A 16801-nucleotide genomic window follows, 5' to 3' on the forward strand; every position below is an offset into this window, starting at 1 on the left:
AACCTCTTTAATATGTCCAGGGCACTGTCTAAATGAAGATATCGGATGATTAAACTCCCTTCATGATGGCCCCAATTCCTGACTCTCACGAGTGCAGTTGGAGCGAGCCTTGGAGGGTGCAGCTTTTCCCTCATTTTGCCCACTTTCCCCATTTTTTGTGGCTTTGCTTTTCTTCCCTGTCTCACATCTGCAGGTTTTACCCCATCGTGGCCTCTGGAAGGAGAGCTCACATGGAGTCTAACCTGAGCTGCTGAATTCTTCAAAGACGGACCCTGTTCTTTCCTTCCCCTTACTTAGGCTCTTTCATATCCTGCTGACAGTGGCAGATGCCCAGTGTCTGTTGCTTACAACCTTCCCGTTACTGTCTTCTTGCTGCCCCACAAACTCGGGAGAGTTCAGAGTGGGCTCCCATAATAATAATAGTATTATGGGAGCCCACACTGGACTTTAATCACAGTATAATTTTGACTCTAGCAGCAGTATCTTTACCAAGCCATCAGAGCTGGTGGCAGGAAAGCCAATCACTTGCCTGTGTTTCTCAGGCATGACTCAAGACTTCAGTAGATCCAGAAGTGGCGTAATCTGTCTCTGAGAGCTTCTTAAGTATCTCCTTCTTGAGGTGCATCTGCCATTTACATCAGTAATAGTCTCATGATTTCACTTTCGTGACCGTTTTGTACCTTAAATATGGAGGAGAGAACTAGGTTAGAAGCAATCTTAAATCTTTACAAATATCGCATGTCTGTATTTCTCAGCTGAAATAGAAACCAAAATAGTTCAATTTTAACATCCTAGTGTATATAGTAAAAGTTGGTGACTTTGGGGCACAAACAGAGGAAATAAGTCATTTCTCTGAGTTATCATAAATATTTCTTAAATACAGTTTATTTGGGGAGAAGGAATCCAGGGAGAATGCTCCAATGAATTACTTCTGAAAGACCTTTAATGAACAGAAGAATTAAATTTAGCATATGTTATCAATGCATTGTTTTTATTAAACATAATTTAAGATCGTTGGATATCTTTTCAAAAATACCAAAGTATTAGGCATTGTTTCTCCAAAAACAGAAGTTATGGTAACAGATAAAGACTTCCATGATTTAGAGAGTAAGGTATATGCAGAGAGCTAGAAAGAAAAGAAAATTCAGTAAAGCGAGTAATCAGATATTTTATGGAGAGGAAGCAACACCATGATGACTATTTGGTGCAGAAATACTGGAACAAGTTATGGGTAGAGGTTCTTGCTTTGCAGGATACACAGGCTGATGATGGGTGATACCTTCACAGATGTTCTCAAAGCCCCCTCCCACTGCTGACCCCACATCAAGAAGCTCAGCCTCCACTTTTCTCAAACTCATCCTTCTCCTAACTCCTGCCAGCACATCCCTGTTCAAGACCCCTGGCTTAGAAGAGCCCGGCTGACCCCTCACGGCTCTGCCCAGCTCTGAGGATGCAGCCGTGTTGCAGCCACTACTTTCAAATCAGTATTCATAAAACACATTTATTACAACGTGTCATCTTGAAAATTCATCAGTGCTTCTAACCAAAACATTTCCGTAAAAATGCTCTCCATGATCTTCCTCCACCCCTTATTTTACACAATTATCTTCTCCTCCCCTACCGGCAGAGGCCACCAAAGATCAGCCCTGCATTTTACTAAACACAATTTTTATTTATCCACTCACTGCAAAACAGTAACAACGATATTGACCCACGCATTCAGCACACCAAAGCCCAGCGTGACAACTATCTGAGGGCTACTTTGCCTGGCCTCAGAATGTGGTACCCAAATATATGGCATGTTGGAGATTAAGAAAATGCAGGAGCAAGGTCACTCTGACCTTCCTTTGCCTTTCTCCCCAAAAGCAGGCCATAAAGGAATTTTCTGACCAATCTTGCCTGAAATACCCTCATTCTAGATGGGTCCTGCCTTATACCCAGAAGCCAGGGGCACTCTGAACACACACGCCCTGCTAAAGTCACCCCAGTTGGTCCAAACCTGCTCCCTCACGGTTGTCCATTCTTCATTGAACCAAAGCATAAACATGCACAATTTTCCCTGGGTCTTTGGGGTTTCATTTCTAAAGGCTCCCATGTCATATAAAATTTTGATTAAATAAATGTGTTGGGCTTTTCTCCCATTGATCGGTCTTTTCTTGTGGGATGTCAGTATGAACCTTGCGGTGGGAAAGGGAAAGATAAGATTTTTTCTCCCTCACACATATTAGCATCCAAATCTACTGCATTACAGAGTTTGCTTTTGAGGTCAAATTCAAACATTACCTCCTTCTTGAAACTGTCATTGATTCACATAGTTCCCTGGTCAGAAGAAATTCCTCACTCCTCTATCCTCTAAACGCCTGTAAGGATATCTTTCCTGTCGTCTTCAAACTCAGTAGCACACAATTTGTGCATCTCGTTTCTTATTTACCAGATTTAAAAAATGGAACAGTAGTTCCTAAATAAATATTACTGGATTAAATGTGCTATTTGTACTGGTACCATGCACTAATGTATTAGATTGATGTATATGTAATTGTGTATTTTGCCACTGTACTTGCAAAAACCGCAATAATTTTTGCACCAACCTACTACTAAAGCATATGTTGTGAAGTGTGTGTGTGTGTGTATGTGTGTGTGTGTAGTGTGTTGAGAAAAATCTAGCAAATTCCTTTAATGATCTGCTTTTATAGAAATTGGTTTTACATTCCTGTTCCTACTGACTCCTGCTTCTAATGAAATCATAAAATAGCGACAGATTTAGTTTTTGGAAATTTTTCTTTCAAATATGTAATACTTCAAAATGAGAAGAAAAGATAACTCACAGTCATGTAGGAATGGCAGAACCTCTCAGCCTGCAGGCTGCTGCTTCCTGCGCACCTTGGGCTTTGCCTAATTCATATTGTATAAGCGTGCAGTGATGAGTATGCATTGTTTCTTGGTGAGCACAGGATGGCCCCACAGAGGAACACTAATTCTTGTTCTCTAATTTGTGGTGCGCTCTTAAGAGAGAGCATTTAACACATTCCACACCTTGGATTATATGCTTTTCCAAAAATAGCTTCAAAAAATACCTTTTGCTGAAAGCATCCTACATTCTCGTTTTATATATAAAAAAAGTAAAAATCTGAGCCTTTATGGTATTCTGCAATATTTTATGTAGAACTTTGTACTGTTATTTTCAACGTTCAAATAACGGAAGGAAATTTACACCTGGACCCCACAGTCTCCCATGACTTGTGGAGAAAGGATTTGTAGCAAATCAATCTACGACCAGAAGATAGATATGTGTACTTTTTCCTCAATTCGAGAAGCAACATCAATCTACTGTCAGCAGCAATGGAAAAACAATGCAGAGAAAGATTACGAAAGACAAAGTCAGAGGAGAACAGGGGCTGGAATATTCTGCCAGGGGTGGCAACTCCGATGTGGGATTCATTAATGCAGTGAGAGAAAGACAGTGTTTGGTTTTTAGGCTGACATCCCCCGGTGAAGACAATTTTGTATGGGATTTAGCATTGTCATCAGACTTCTTAAGCCCTGCAGGGGAATTAATAACGTATTAGGGGATTCTTCTGCAGTTTTTGCCTCAAGTGTTTTTTTTTTTTTTTTTTTTTTTTTTTTTTAGGTGAGTTTCAGGCTCCTTCCATTCTAATGAAGGCATTAAGAATTCTCTTGGGAGCATTATAAGTTAGAACTGAAACTTATGCAAATATTTTTCCCCGTAGCAGTTTGGGTGTACTACAGTCTCTAGCTTCCAGTCTTTGCTCGCTGAAATGAATGTTTCAACAGCTTCATGCCAGTCTGGTCGCCACAAAACCCTAAACTGTGTGTGATATTTTATGCTAGTGATCAGTTGCATGCAACACAAATAAGACTGTTAGGCTCATAAAGTTGTTCAGCTGACATATTTCAAAGGAAACTCTTCTAAAATAAAACCTTTCTTAAGGTTACAAATGCATTTTTCATAGTACAGAAAATAAACAATAACTCTGAATGTTATTATTGTTGACTTTAAAAAATCATACATTTTTGTCTTTGATTTTTATCATGCTCTTATTTGAATATGACAGTATTTTCTTGATTAGTCTTGGCACCCTTATCAAGCATCATTTGACCATATATATAAGGGTCTATTTCTGAGCTCTTTCTTCTCTTCCTTTGCCTATATATCTAGCTTTTTGTCAGTAATCATAGTGTTTGATTACTATAGCTCTGTAGTAAATTTTGAAAGAAGGAAATGAGTCCTTCAACTATGTTCTTCTTTTTCAAAATTATTTTGAGCTGAGCACAGTGGCTCACTCTGTGGGAGGCCAAGGTGGGGAGAACACTTGAGCCCAGGAGTTCTAGACCAGGCAGGGGAATAAAGGAAGACCCCGTCTTTACAAAAAAAAAAAAAAAAAAAAAAAAATGGTGGCTATTCAGGATCCCTTAAGACTTCACACAAATTTTATGATAATTCATTTCTATTTCTGCAAAAAAATGCTGTTGAGATTTGTACAGAGATTGCACTAAATTTGATCTTTCTTGGTAGTATTGGCATCTTAACAATAGTCTTTAAATTCACGAAAATGAGATTTTTTTTCCATTAATTGTGTGTCTTCTTTATTTTCTTTCAGCAATATTTTGTAGTTGTGGCTGTGATATTTTTAGAAGTTGATTGACAATGATGAGATGCACGTGTTTTAAACTAAGAAGAAACCAGCTCAGTTGTGCTGTACTAACATTTTAAGCTTTGGCTTTTTTTATTTGCGGAGTTGGTAATGTGTTTTTCAAAGGATTATAAAAAAGATAAAATGAGATAGTTTCGACTAAGCACTTATCATACACAACTTGACACACAAATAAGTAAACTGTTGTTGTATAATAATTGTTGATATATTTGTTGTTGCCACCAGTAATTAGAATTTTAGTTATTTTGGTTACTAGAGCAAGATTGAGCAAGATTAAGGGCAACTTTTTGTTTATTATTTACGTAGAGGAGACAGTAGCATAAATGTATCAAACAATTTCAAATAAAGTTTTATAAAAATAATCAAAATATCAGTTTTTTTAAAATTCTGACTGAAAGTAAAGAGATTAAGACACCAACATATATCACTGTGAATTCAAACAAGAACACACACTTTCTTTAGGCCTATTTATCATAATTACTCAGGAAAGTTCAAGAGAATAAACAGTGAATATGGCACTAAAGCAGAAGTTTCATTTAAACATAATATTTTAGACAAAGTCCAAATAAGAAATAATACATGTTTCCTTTTTACTTCCAGCAAGTCAGGTAACCTCTTAGAGATCTATACTCTCCTTGATAATATTTTATAGATCATAAATTCAAATTTTTGCCATTTATTTATAGTCTACTACCATGCTATTATGTTTCCGTCTTGGAATTCTTAGAACCAATCTTTTAAGAGAACATGATTTCCTTAAGAAATGGTGAAAAGCAGTATGTAATATACTGTATGTCTTTGCTGACTGCATTGCAAATGAGTAACATAGAGTTACACTGAAGAGGTTTTTGAAGAGACAATCCATGTAATTTTAACTGAAATAAATATCTCAGTGTTAAAAAAACAATATGCAGTTTGTTTCCTACATATTTTTTAATAATACCCACTTCAGTAGTCTTGGCCAGATTGCAGATATATACATACATTTCATGTGTGTATTTTTAACATTGGTAAACTACTAAATTTACAAAGAAATGCCAGTCTGATTTCCTATTATCAATATAAAAATGTAAAGTTTATATATAATGGTCAAAATAGCCTTTTGTTTCTTCTAAGGGAAAATGTGAAAATTAATTCTTAATATAAATTTTCCCAATGACTTATATACAGATAAATAAAATTTATTTAAGATTTAAAATTAGTACTGCCCTCCTTGCCCCAGGATTTCCATGCACCTGTTATAAAAGAGTTTGGAAAGGGAAAATTGGATAAGTGTTTTACCCTTGAAAATTGACAGAATTAATTAAGGGAAAAGGAAAATCAGGCATCCTGTTTTGGATTGAACTGTGTCCCTCAAAAAGATATGCTGAAGTCCTAATTTCTGGTACCTGTGTATGTGACTTTATTTGGAAATAGGGTCTTTGCAGATGTAATCAAGTTAAGATGAGGTCATTCTGGAGCAGGCTGGGCCTTAACTCCAATCACTGGTGTCCTTATGAGAAGAGATACAGAGACAGCCAGAGAGTGCACCTGGTGAGGATGGCAGAGCCTGGAGTGATGCATCTACAAACAAATGAATGCCAGGAAATGCAGGCAAGAACCAGACAATTGGACAGAGGCTGGGGCAGCTTCTCTCCCAAAGCCCTCACACAGGAACCACACCTGTTGACATGGTTTGGATCTGTGTCCCCACCCAAATCTCATGTCAAATTGTAATCCCCAGTGTTGGAGGAGGGGCCTGGCGGGAGGTGACTGGATCATGCGGGTGGATTTCCCCCTTGCTGTTCTCATGATAGTGAGTTATCATGAGATCTGGTTGTTTAAAAGTGTGTGGCACCTCCCCACTTGCTCTCTACCTCCTGCTCCGGCCCTGGAAGATGTGCCTGCTCCCTCTTCACCTTCCACCATGATTGTAAGTTTCCTGAGGCCTCCCCAGCCATGCCTCCTATACAGCCTGTGAAACCATGAGCCAATTTAAACCTCTTTTCTATATAAGTTACTCAGTCTCATGTAGTTCTTTACAGCAATGTGAGAGCAGGCTAATGCACCTGCCCACATTTTGAATAGGGGCTTCTAGCCTCCAGGACTGTGAGAGAATAAACATTTGTTATTTTCAACTCACCTAGTTTTTGTTATTTTATTATAGCAGCTCTGGGAAAGCAATACACATAGAATCAGAGTGGAGGAAATCTTAGATTTACTAACCAAAGAGAAAAAGAGCAGGTTAGGCTCCAGAGACCCCAAACTCAGAGGCCCCTGTGGATCTAGCAGACTTGCTGGCACCTGATAAGTGAAAATTTATCATGGTTTTCTTAACACAGTGGGAAAAAAGGCCAATGGCATCATCAAATCCCGCTTCCTAGCTTACCAACATCAGTGAAATCGCATCACCTTTGACAACTCCAGGGAAACACATTATTTTATTACACGGATTGAGGAATGCTGAGACAATCATTGAAACAGGCCTTGCATCAAGTCACATAATTTATCACTGCAGCCTGTGGGAGGAGCAGGGGTCTTCCTTGCAAAATTGTATGGTACTGATAGTGTCAAGTACTGTCATTAAAAATAATGGTGGCAAAAAATGGGTCACTTTCAGAACAATAACTTAACATAAGGTCATGGATGATTTCAGTGATCATCTATAATTGCACACAACTTTTCTAATCCCTTGAATATATATTATCATCTTTGATTCTCACGGTGGACCTGCAGAAGAGAAAAACTATACTAATCCCTGTTTTACAATGAATTTGAATCACAGGTTAGGAGGCTAATACAGGTATATGAAGTTACTGTAATGGCAATTAAAACTACTAACATCTATTTCTGATTCAGTTATGCAGGAACATGATGAATTATCAAAATGTAGCATTTTCCCCAAATCTGCTCCTTTAAAAATTTACCAACTAAGCTTAATTATTATTTTCACATTAAATTCACATATACATATAAAAATATTTGCGTGTATATATGAACATAATTATGTATATATGCATGTATATACAAGTACATACACATGTATATGTACTTTTGAAGGTATCATGTAAAGTGTGTTCAATTTGATTATCTCATATGTTTATCTTGGTTCTTTGCATCAAAATAAAATCTAATTGCTTTTGCCATTATATTGTTCTCTATTCCTCTGGGGACTACACAACTTTTTCATAAAGATTCTATTTCTGTTCCTGAGATGTAGTAATGTGTTCATGTATTCAGCATTCTATTTGATGGTTTCATTTGTATTCCTACTTTACTGGCATTGGAGGTTAGCACTGTCCCTTTACACTTGGGTTCGGATGGAGCTCACAGAAAAAGATTCTCCCAGCACAGAGGGACCTCTGGTGGCCCCACAGCCCCTCATCTGTGTCCCTGTGGCCGGCAGGCAGCCCTTACCCATTCCAGCTGCCTCCATGGTGTTTACTCTGAAGGAGTCAGAGTAAGTTGTGTTTGTGTTAATCATATGGAATGCTAACGTCTTTAATGCCAATGAGTGTCGCCATGTAAGGTCCTTCTGTCAACACCACATATTAATGCAAACATGGCGCCCATGGAAGTGAGGGCGAGAGACTGTGCAGGGCAGATCTCATTCACAGAGGGTGGTGCTCAGCATCTGAGTACAAGCCAAGATCCATCCATGAGAGAAGACAGAGGTGAGATTAGAAGGAAGGAAATAACCAGGCCCATCAGAGAGGTTTTGAAAATTGTCCCATAACTGCCTTGAATAGAAATAAAAGATACATGAATTTACATTTCTACTAATGTCTGTTATTTTATAATATTCTACTTTTCCTGATTGGAGCATACGAAACTATCCAAATTCAAGCATTATAAAATTTAAAGATGGGTTATGTAAAAGTCAAAATCTTCCAGATTGCTGTAGCACCCTAGAAAGAATTATTATCTAACATTTTAAATATATATTTAATTTTTTTCTTGTGTACTTACAGGTATATGCTATATTTTTTGATAAAAAGTGGATCATATCTCATACACAGTGGGGCAAAATGTTATTTTCTTTTAGCTATTTTACTTGCACATGATTTCATGTTAGGAAATATAGCTGTCCATAATTCTTTTTAAGCAGAATATGGTAGTTTTTTTGTAAGAATATGCTTATAATTTATTACACTTTATTAAAATTTTTCTGATGAATATTTGAATTATTTCTAACATGTCACTAATTTAAGCAGTGCTGCATTTTGATATATATTATTTAGACACTTAAGAAAATATTTCTAGAGGATAAATGTCTGGAAATAGAAATGCCAGGTTATACAGCAGATACTTTTAAGGTTTTATGAGACATTACCAAAATGCTTTCTAAAATATAGTATCAATTCATTCTTCCATTAAGATTGTAGAAGAGTGCCTGTTTCTCAACAGCTTTCCAGCAAGGATACCACCATTTCTATAGTTAAAAAATATTAATAGTCCAGAGGCGAAACATTTATTATTAAGTTATCAATTCTGTAAATTTTAGTAAGCTTGGGCTCCATTCTTTTGCAGTGAATTGCCTATTCATATCATTGCCAATATATTATAATACTGTACTCTTGCCAGAGATCCACATGTGATTTTGTTAACAAGATTTTATAGGCAGTAGAATGAACCTTCTATGTGTTCACAAAGTATATAACACAGAACTGGCCAATACGAGATCTGCAATAATTATACTCAATAATTGTTGTAGGTTTAATAATAATTAAATATAAACATTTTTCTAATGGCCCTCTAACTTTCCTTATAGTTGCTATATTGTTTTGTAAAAGTACTAACTATAGAATTTTGCCACTGTTTATTTCCAGAAGAACTTTATTTCTTTTATAAAAACTATTCTATATTCTAGTCTTTGCTTTAACCAACACAATTGTCTGAAGTTTGCAGAGTGCTATACAGATATATACTTAGTAATATGAAAATTATCCCTAAAAGGGTCAAAGTTAAGTATTATTGATGTAGTTTGCATATTTGTGCCCCAAAATCTCATGCTGAATTGTAGTCCTCAGTGTTGGAGTTGGGGCCTGGTGGGAGGTAATTGGATCATGGAGGTGGATTTCTCATGAATGGTTTAGTGCCATTTCCTTGGTGCTGTCCTCGGGAGAGTGAGTGAGTGCTCTTGAGATCTGGCCATTTAAAAGAGTGTGGCACCTCCCTCTCTCTCACTTGTTCCTGCTCTGGCCATATGACTGTCTGTTCCCTGTTCGCCTTCTGCCATGAATGGAAGCTTCCTGAGGACTCCCCAGAAGCCTACCAGATGTTTATACCATGCTTCCCACACAGCCTGCGGAACAGTGAACCAATTAAACTTTTTTTCTTTATAAATTACCTAGTCTCGGGTATTTCTTTATAGCAATGCAAGCACAGCCTAATACAATTTCCTAGCAAAATTCTCCCTCCTGTGACAAGATAATTATGTTCTAAAGGATAAAGTCTAGGTTTGTTCCAGGCCCTGGTCATCCATCTGGGTCATCCGTATGTTATAGGACAAATTTGCTCTTTATGTCTTTAAATGTCTTTCTAATATGTTTTTTATTATTCTCAAAATGTGTGTCTGACACACACAGATCTTTAATGAATTGATCATCTTGCATTATGTACAAAAGTGTAATCACTGAAGTGAACAGCTGTCATCAAAGAGTTTCCATGTTCCACCACACGTGCTGTCCATTTAAAGACCCCTCTGTCCCAAGGGCTATGCCTAGAAACACATTTAAGGATTGGCTATTCCCTAGAGTCACTGCAGAACAAAAACCCTATCAGCACTGGAGCCCAGCCTGGTTGGGAATTGATTTCAGTTATATCATAACTAGATTCCTCAAAGCACAAAAATGTTCAGAAGCTTAAAAATTTTCTCAATGTTAGTTATAATTTTTTTTAATTTTATATTTGCTTTCTAGAGTCTGAAAGGAATGTTAAATTTTTCTAGGAATTAGTACAACTATTGCTTACAAACTATTTTAAATAGCTGTATTTCCTCAATTTCTTGGGCTTGAGTTTTGTCTAGAAATTACAGTGAGAAAACTGCGAGTCCTCGTGTGCAGCGGTTGGCCCTTTCAAGGAGTCTGCAGTTTGCAATGACGACCATCCTGCTGCAGAGACCAACAACAGCAAAATTAACACACAGAGAGAAGAGCAGAGTAAAGTGGAGTCTTCAAAGCGTTTGTATTTGTAGGATGTAACTGAGGAAGAGTTAACTCCATAACATAAGATAGCAGTTGTCAAATCCTTGAAGGACTGGTCTGTTAGATAGGGATTCCATTCACTCTGAATCACTCAATCAGCTGGAACCAGAACAAGAGAGTGAGAGCAACTGAGAGATGATTTCAGTTTCATATGAGGAAGAATTGGACAGCAGTGATCTCGCAGATGGTATCATTGGCTTCAAAAGGTTCTCAGTCCTCTGTCTCTGCAGGTATTCAAGCTGAACGGCCTTTGGGAAGAGATACTATTGGGAAGGATTGAGAGTCAGATAAGATGGACTCACTGAATGCCTTAAGAACATGCCAGTCATTTTAAGGGGAGAAAGTGCAGTGAAAATGGAGGATCCTGTGGAAAGGGCTATGTCCTACATTCTTTAACATACACTCAAAAGCAAAAACACACACTGATGTCTACCTCAGTGCTGAAGGACAAAAACACACAGTGAAATCAAAGCACACCTATCACAAACCACACGTTACTCTCAGAGGCAGGGGCTGCTCCCTACCTCCTATCCCAGGTACTGTCTGCATGGCATTGAAGAAGAAGGGGTTCAAGTGTCAGGAACATGAAAATAAGAAACCGGAAAATACTGGACAAGATGAAACAAAAAGCGTTTTCATTGATTTTTTTAATATTGTGGGGGATGCTATATTCCTGAGCAATTTATACTGCATTCAACTAGGCTTTTTCAGTTTAGAAACAGCGTCACAAGAGGTGATAAACAGCAAAGCATAAAACACCATGAGAAGAGCTGTAATTCAGCACCTGAGAGGTTGGTGAACCAAAAGGAAGACAACTGCCATCCTGTGAAATCTTCTGTTACAGGCAGTGAGCGCAGAGTGGGACGATTAGCAATGGCAATAGCAGCAACAGCGGCCACAGCTGGACTGCAGGTCCTGGCAATGCATAGACCTAGGACAGTGTTGTCTGGGACACCAAGGCCTGCTCAGGAGGCTGAGTGGCAGCATCGGTCAGCGGGGGGGACAGTGCAGAGGAAGAGAGTGCTGATAAAGGAGTATGAGTTTAGCAAACTGATGCAGGCACGGAAAACCAATGACCACATCTTGTCACTAATAAGTGGGAGCTAAATGAGGGGGACACATGGACACAGGAAGGGGAAAAACAGACACAGGGGCCTACTGGAGATTGGAGGGTGGGAGGAGGGAGAGGTCAGAAAAAAGTAGCTAATGGGAACCAGGCTTAATACCTGGGTGATTAAATAATCTTTACGACAAACCCCCATGACATGGGTTTACCTATAGAACAAATCTGCGCATGTACCCCTGAACTTAAGATAAAAGTTAAAAAAAAAACAGAGAAAGCTGCTGCTAGATACCTAGACTGTAAAGGCGGAAATGGAAACTAGGCACGTGTCTGCAGAATGTGCACAACTATTCACCCATGGGGCCGGTGCATGACAGGTCAAGGATTCATTTAGCCATGCTGTGTGCATGCGTGTGTGGATGCATGTAACATAGATAAAAGTATTTCTTTTTCTTTTCTTTCTTTCATTTTTTTTTTTTTTTGAGACAGAGTCTCACTCTGTCGCCCAGGCTGCAGGCTGAAGTGCAGTGGTGTGATCTCAGCTCACTGCAACCTCTACCTTCTGTGTTGAAGTGATTCTCTTGCCTCAGCCCCCTGAGTAGCTGGGACTACAGATGTGCACCACCAAGTTTTGCCATGTTGGCCAGGTTGGTCTTGAACTCCTGACCTCAGGTGATCCTCCCACCTCGGCCTCCTAAAGTGTGGGATTACAGGTGTAAGCCACCACATCTGGCTGGATAAAAGTATTTCTTAAAGAATCTGGTTCTTTCAAATATACAAGTTCCTTCAGAGGTCAGGCTCTCAATTTTTTCTTCTGCATATCCTTGCCTTTCTCAGTCCAAAACTGCAGCACCTCACCACCTTCCATTCTGCCTCTACTTCCTCCATTTGTCTGTGAGCATCAGACCTCACATTAGTCTTACCATTGGACACTATGACTGCCTAACTCCCCCGAATGGGAATCCCTCCACTCGTCTTCAGTGCCATTCCAACGTCCCACCCTTGACAGCCACCTCCTCTCTCTTTGCAGACTCAGACATCTCACATCCAAGCACTCTGCTCCCTTGCAGCAATCTCCTCCTTTCTTACTTACACACTCCACATCCCATCAGTGAAATTCCTGCACTCGTTTGAGTCTTCTCTCATCTCTCTGCAAACCTCTCAAGATCTCACTGTCTCCCAGCCTCAAGTTTCCCCTTATTCCGCTGAGATTCCACTGTCCATCATGAAAGTTTTTCTCTTGCAGAGAACCTTCCTTGCCTCCCCTCTCCGTATTTCTCTGTGGTAGTAGCCTGGCAAGGCTCTCGCTGCTGAAATGCAATGCTACCTTCTGCACCCCGCCCTCGACACCGTATCTTCTTCAGAGACTGCTCCATTTTTGTCCTCCTTCACATCAAAACTTACTTTAAAAGTTACTCTTAGGCCAGTCACTGTGACTCACAACCTGTAATCCCAGCAATTTGGGAGGCTGAGGTGGGAAGCTTGCTTGAGGCCACAAATTTGAGACGAGCCTGGGCTACAGAGTGACACCGCCTCTCTATATACAAAAATAAAAAATAAAAACAACTTATTTTTAAGATCTGTTTTTCTTATGCCATATTCTCTCCTCAATCCACTCAAAGCTGGCCTCACTTCTCACTGTTCCAGTTCCAAAGAGAATAAATCTGCCAGGGTCTGCAGACACCTCCTCTATGTCTTCAGATCAAACAGTCACGTCTGCCTTTACAGCGGACATCAGGGACGCATATTCCACAGGAGTCACCACTCTGCTTGGCGAGTGTCTTCCTTTCACTGACTTTCTTTTTATCTTTCTCCATTGTCTGTCAAAGGTCCTGCCTGATCACGCAATAGTTAAATGCCGTGGCTCTCCCAGGGACCTGTTTGGGGTCCTTTTCCCCTCTGACACACACATTATCTGCAGTTGATCTATCCAGTTTAATAATTGTAAATGCCACATATTTGTAATGACTCTCTGAAGTCCAGGGTGACCTCTCCTTATCCTTATTTAACGAGAATCTCAAACTTTGCAGCTCAAAACAAAGTCTACATTTTCATTCATCCTGAATCCTACACCATTTCATTCTCCCCCAGATCTCTAAATGTCACCATTAGGAATTCAATTGCCTAAGCCCAAAATAAGAGTTATCTTTGATTTGTCTTTCCATTTCCTCATATTCAATTAATTGATTCTTGTCCATTCCATCTACAAAACATTTCCAGATATGTCTAATTTTTTGAACTCCATACTGCTCCAAATCCTCATAATCTATCTTAAATTAATATAGCAGTGTTCGAAATTATTTCTTTTCTTCTTTATGTCTCTCTTGAAAATCTTCTATTCAAGCAAACAGTCAGAATAATTTTCCTTTTTTTTTTTTTTTTTTTTTTGAGACAGGATCTTGTTCTGTTGCCGAGGTTGGAGTGCAGTGGCACGATCTCAGTTCACTGCAACCTCTGCCTCTTGGATTCAAACAATTCTTGTGCCTCAGCCACCAAACAAGCTGGGACAAGCCACCATGCCTCGCTAGATTTTGTATTTTTGGTAGAGACGGGGTTCCACCATGTTGGCCAGGCTTGTATCGAACTCCTGAGCTCAGGTCATCCACTCACCTCTACCTCCTTTAATGCTGGGATTACAGGCATGAGCCACCACACCCAACCCCAAAAATCATTTTTAAATGGTGTCAAACCTTGTTTAGAATATGCTAAAGGCTTAAAATAAAACTCAAAATTCTTGGCCTGGATTAGGAAAACCAGAGCAATAAAAATAAATTTAAAAATCTGACCTCATCTTAAAACATCCTCCCTTTTCACTCACTGCACTCCCAGACAAGCAAGCTTGTTGCTACAGTGTGTATATAATACGCATACACATAACACCACATGTGTTCACATCAGCTCCTCCCTCAGCCGGAGACACTGGCTTTCCTTGAGTAGATCATTCCTTCCATCACTCGGATACTTCTGAGAGAGATTCTCAGACCATCCAACCTGAAGAAACCATTTGATCATATTTTTACCATTGGTTTATTAGCTTACTGCATTACTTTTAAAGGCAAAAACCTCAATAAATTTTGCACCAAGCTAATACATCATCTCTCCCAACTATTTTAATTTCTGATATAAAAGGATGTCCTCTCTCAGGTCATAATTGAAAAACTTTTTTCAAATGCGTCTCCTAGAAACTCCTAACAGCAGTAAACAACTCAAGGAAAACTGTTATAGATTGAAGATCTTTTAAACTACTTGGGAAAGAAAGACTCCCCTATTTTTTCCTTCCTTCGCTTTTTTCTTGGGTACTCATTGTCAAGGATGAAATGTTCCATTTAGCTTTTAAGTGAAAGCCTTTAGGCATTCATTCAATTATTTTTAAACAAACTTGACTCCTTATGTATTATGTACCAAGCACTGTTTATGTCAACAAAACAGACAAGGATCCTGGCATCAGGGAGCTTCCACTTCAGTCTGAGAAGCAGATAAGAAGCAAGCCAAGACAATGTTGGAATTTTTATACTAAAAAAAAAAAATGCTCTGTCGGACCTCTCATTCTCTAATATACACAACCTTGTGACTGACAAGTTTCCCACAGAATATGTTTTATCCAGTTGGGTAAGATAAGAAAATCATTATTGTCAGGATGAAACTAAGAGGATCCACATATTACTGTATTATCATCGTCTGAATCAGCAGCAAAATTAAATATGCAACTCCCCAAACTATGCCTCTCATCGCCAGTGTACTACATAAGAAAGACAAGAATCCAGTTTATGTTCAACATCTTCTATGTCTAGAATGCTGTTTAGATAATGTTTTAACTAGGCAGTATATTACTTTTATGAGGCAAGTAAATTCTCACAGCCATTGAATAAGCTACTTTTAGTCTAATAATCCACAATTGAATGTGGTCATGGTTTTTTGCAGAAGTTAAAGGGTTTAAACACACCAAGGAATTTTAATTAAAGCATAACAAGGGTCAAGTGCCACCTACAAGGGCAATAGGACCTGTGTGAGAGGGATGTGGGTGGGTGCATTGGGTTCATCACCTTCATCATTTCACAGGTGCCCATAATTTTGTGCTTTGTAGGCAGAATTGCATAACGTATTTACATCAACTTTGTAAAACCGATGGTAATACCCAATGTAACAGATGAAGAAAAGAAGAGAGACTGCATGAGTTGCTCAAGTCTATATTGGGTGGCCCCATAATACAATCTGGCTGTTGTCCTTAAAGAAGATGGTGAAGTGGCATCATCTCACACCAAGAAGATTAAGGACACAGACACACACTAGGAGTGAGTTTAGGAGCAGAGGTTTAATCTGCTAAAGACAGAGAAAGGAGAGAAGCTCTCTCTCTCGTGAGAGATTGGTTGCACCAAGCATGATGTTTACATAGCACGTGGGCAAGGCTAGTCACCCCACCCTAATCTTATTATGCAAATGGAGTCTTTGCCTGTCTGGCACCATATTGTCTTCCTACTGTACATATGGTTTGGCAAAGAGATGGGAAGATGGAGCCACCATTTTGAACATGCCTAGTCCCAGGTAGCCTTTCCTTACTGGCACAACTGCTGGCATTTGCCTGTACAAGCTCCCAGCTTGCTTGTCTATGTCTGTAGCTTGATTTTACAAGCTGCTCTTTGTTAGAAAAGAAAATCATTGGAAAAAATTCATGTGGGGAGGAGCCAAGATGGCCGAATAGGAACAGCTCCGGTCTACACCTCCCAGCGTGAGCGATGCAGAAGACGGGTGATTTCTGCATTTCCATCTGAGGTACCGGGTTCATCTCACTAGGGAGTGCCAGACAGTGGGCGCAGGTCAGTGGGTGCACGCACCGTGCACAAGCCGAAGCAGGGCGAGGCATTGCCTCACCTGGGAAGCGC

At 39.2% G+C, this 16801-nt stretch overlaps 1 long non-coding RNA gene across 1 annotated transcript in view; it reads right to left on the minus strand.

Annotated features, from left to right (window-relative positions):
* Positions 1 to 529: 529 nt before the first annotated feature.
* LOC134730951 (uncharacterized) overlaps positions 530 to 16801 on the minus strand; it is a 283270-nt gene continuing 266998 nt past the window's right edge. Inside the window, exon 4 of the long non-coding RNA XR_010112891.1 lies at positions 530 to 680. This is a non-coding gene — a long non-coding RNA (uncharacterized LOC134730951). The remainder of the gene's footprint in view (positions 681 to 16801) is intronic.

This window comes from Pan paniscus, chromosome 7 (genome assembly GCF_029289425.2).
Source record: "Pan paniscus chromosome 7, NHGRI_mPanPan1-v2.0_pri, whole genome shotgun sequence".
NCBI classification, from domain to species: Eukaryota; Metazoa; Chordata; class Mammalia; order Primates; family Hominidae; genus Pan; species Pan paniscus.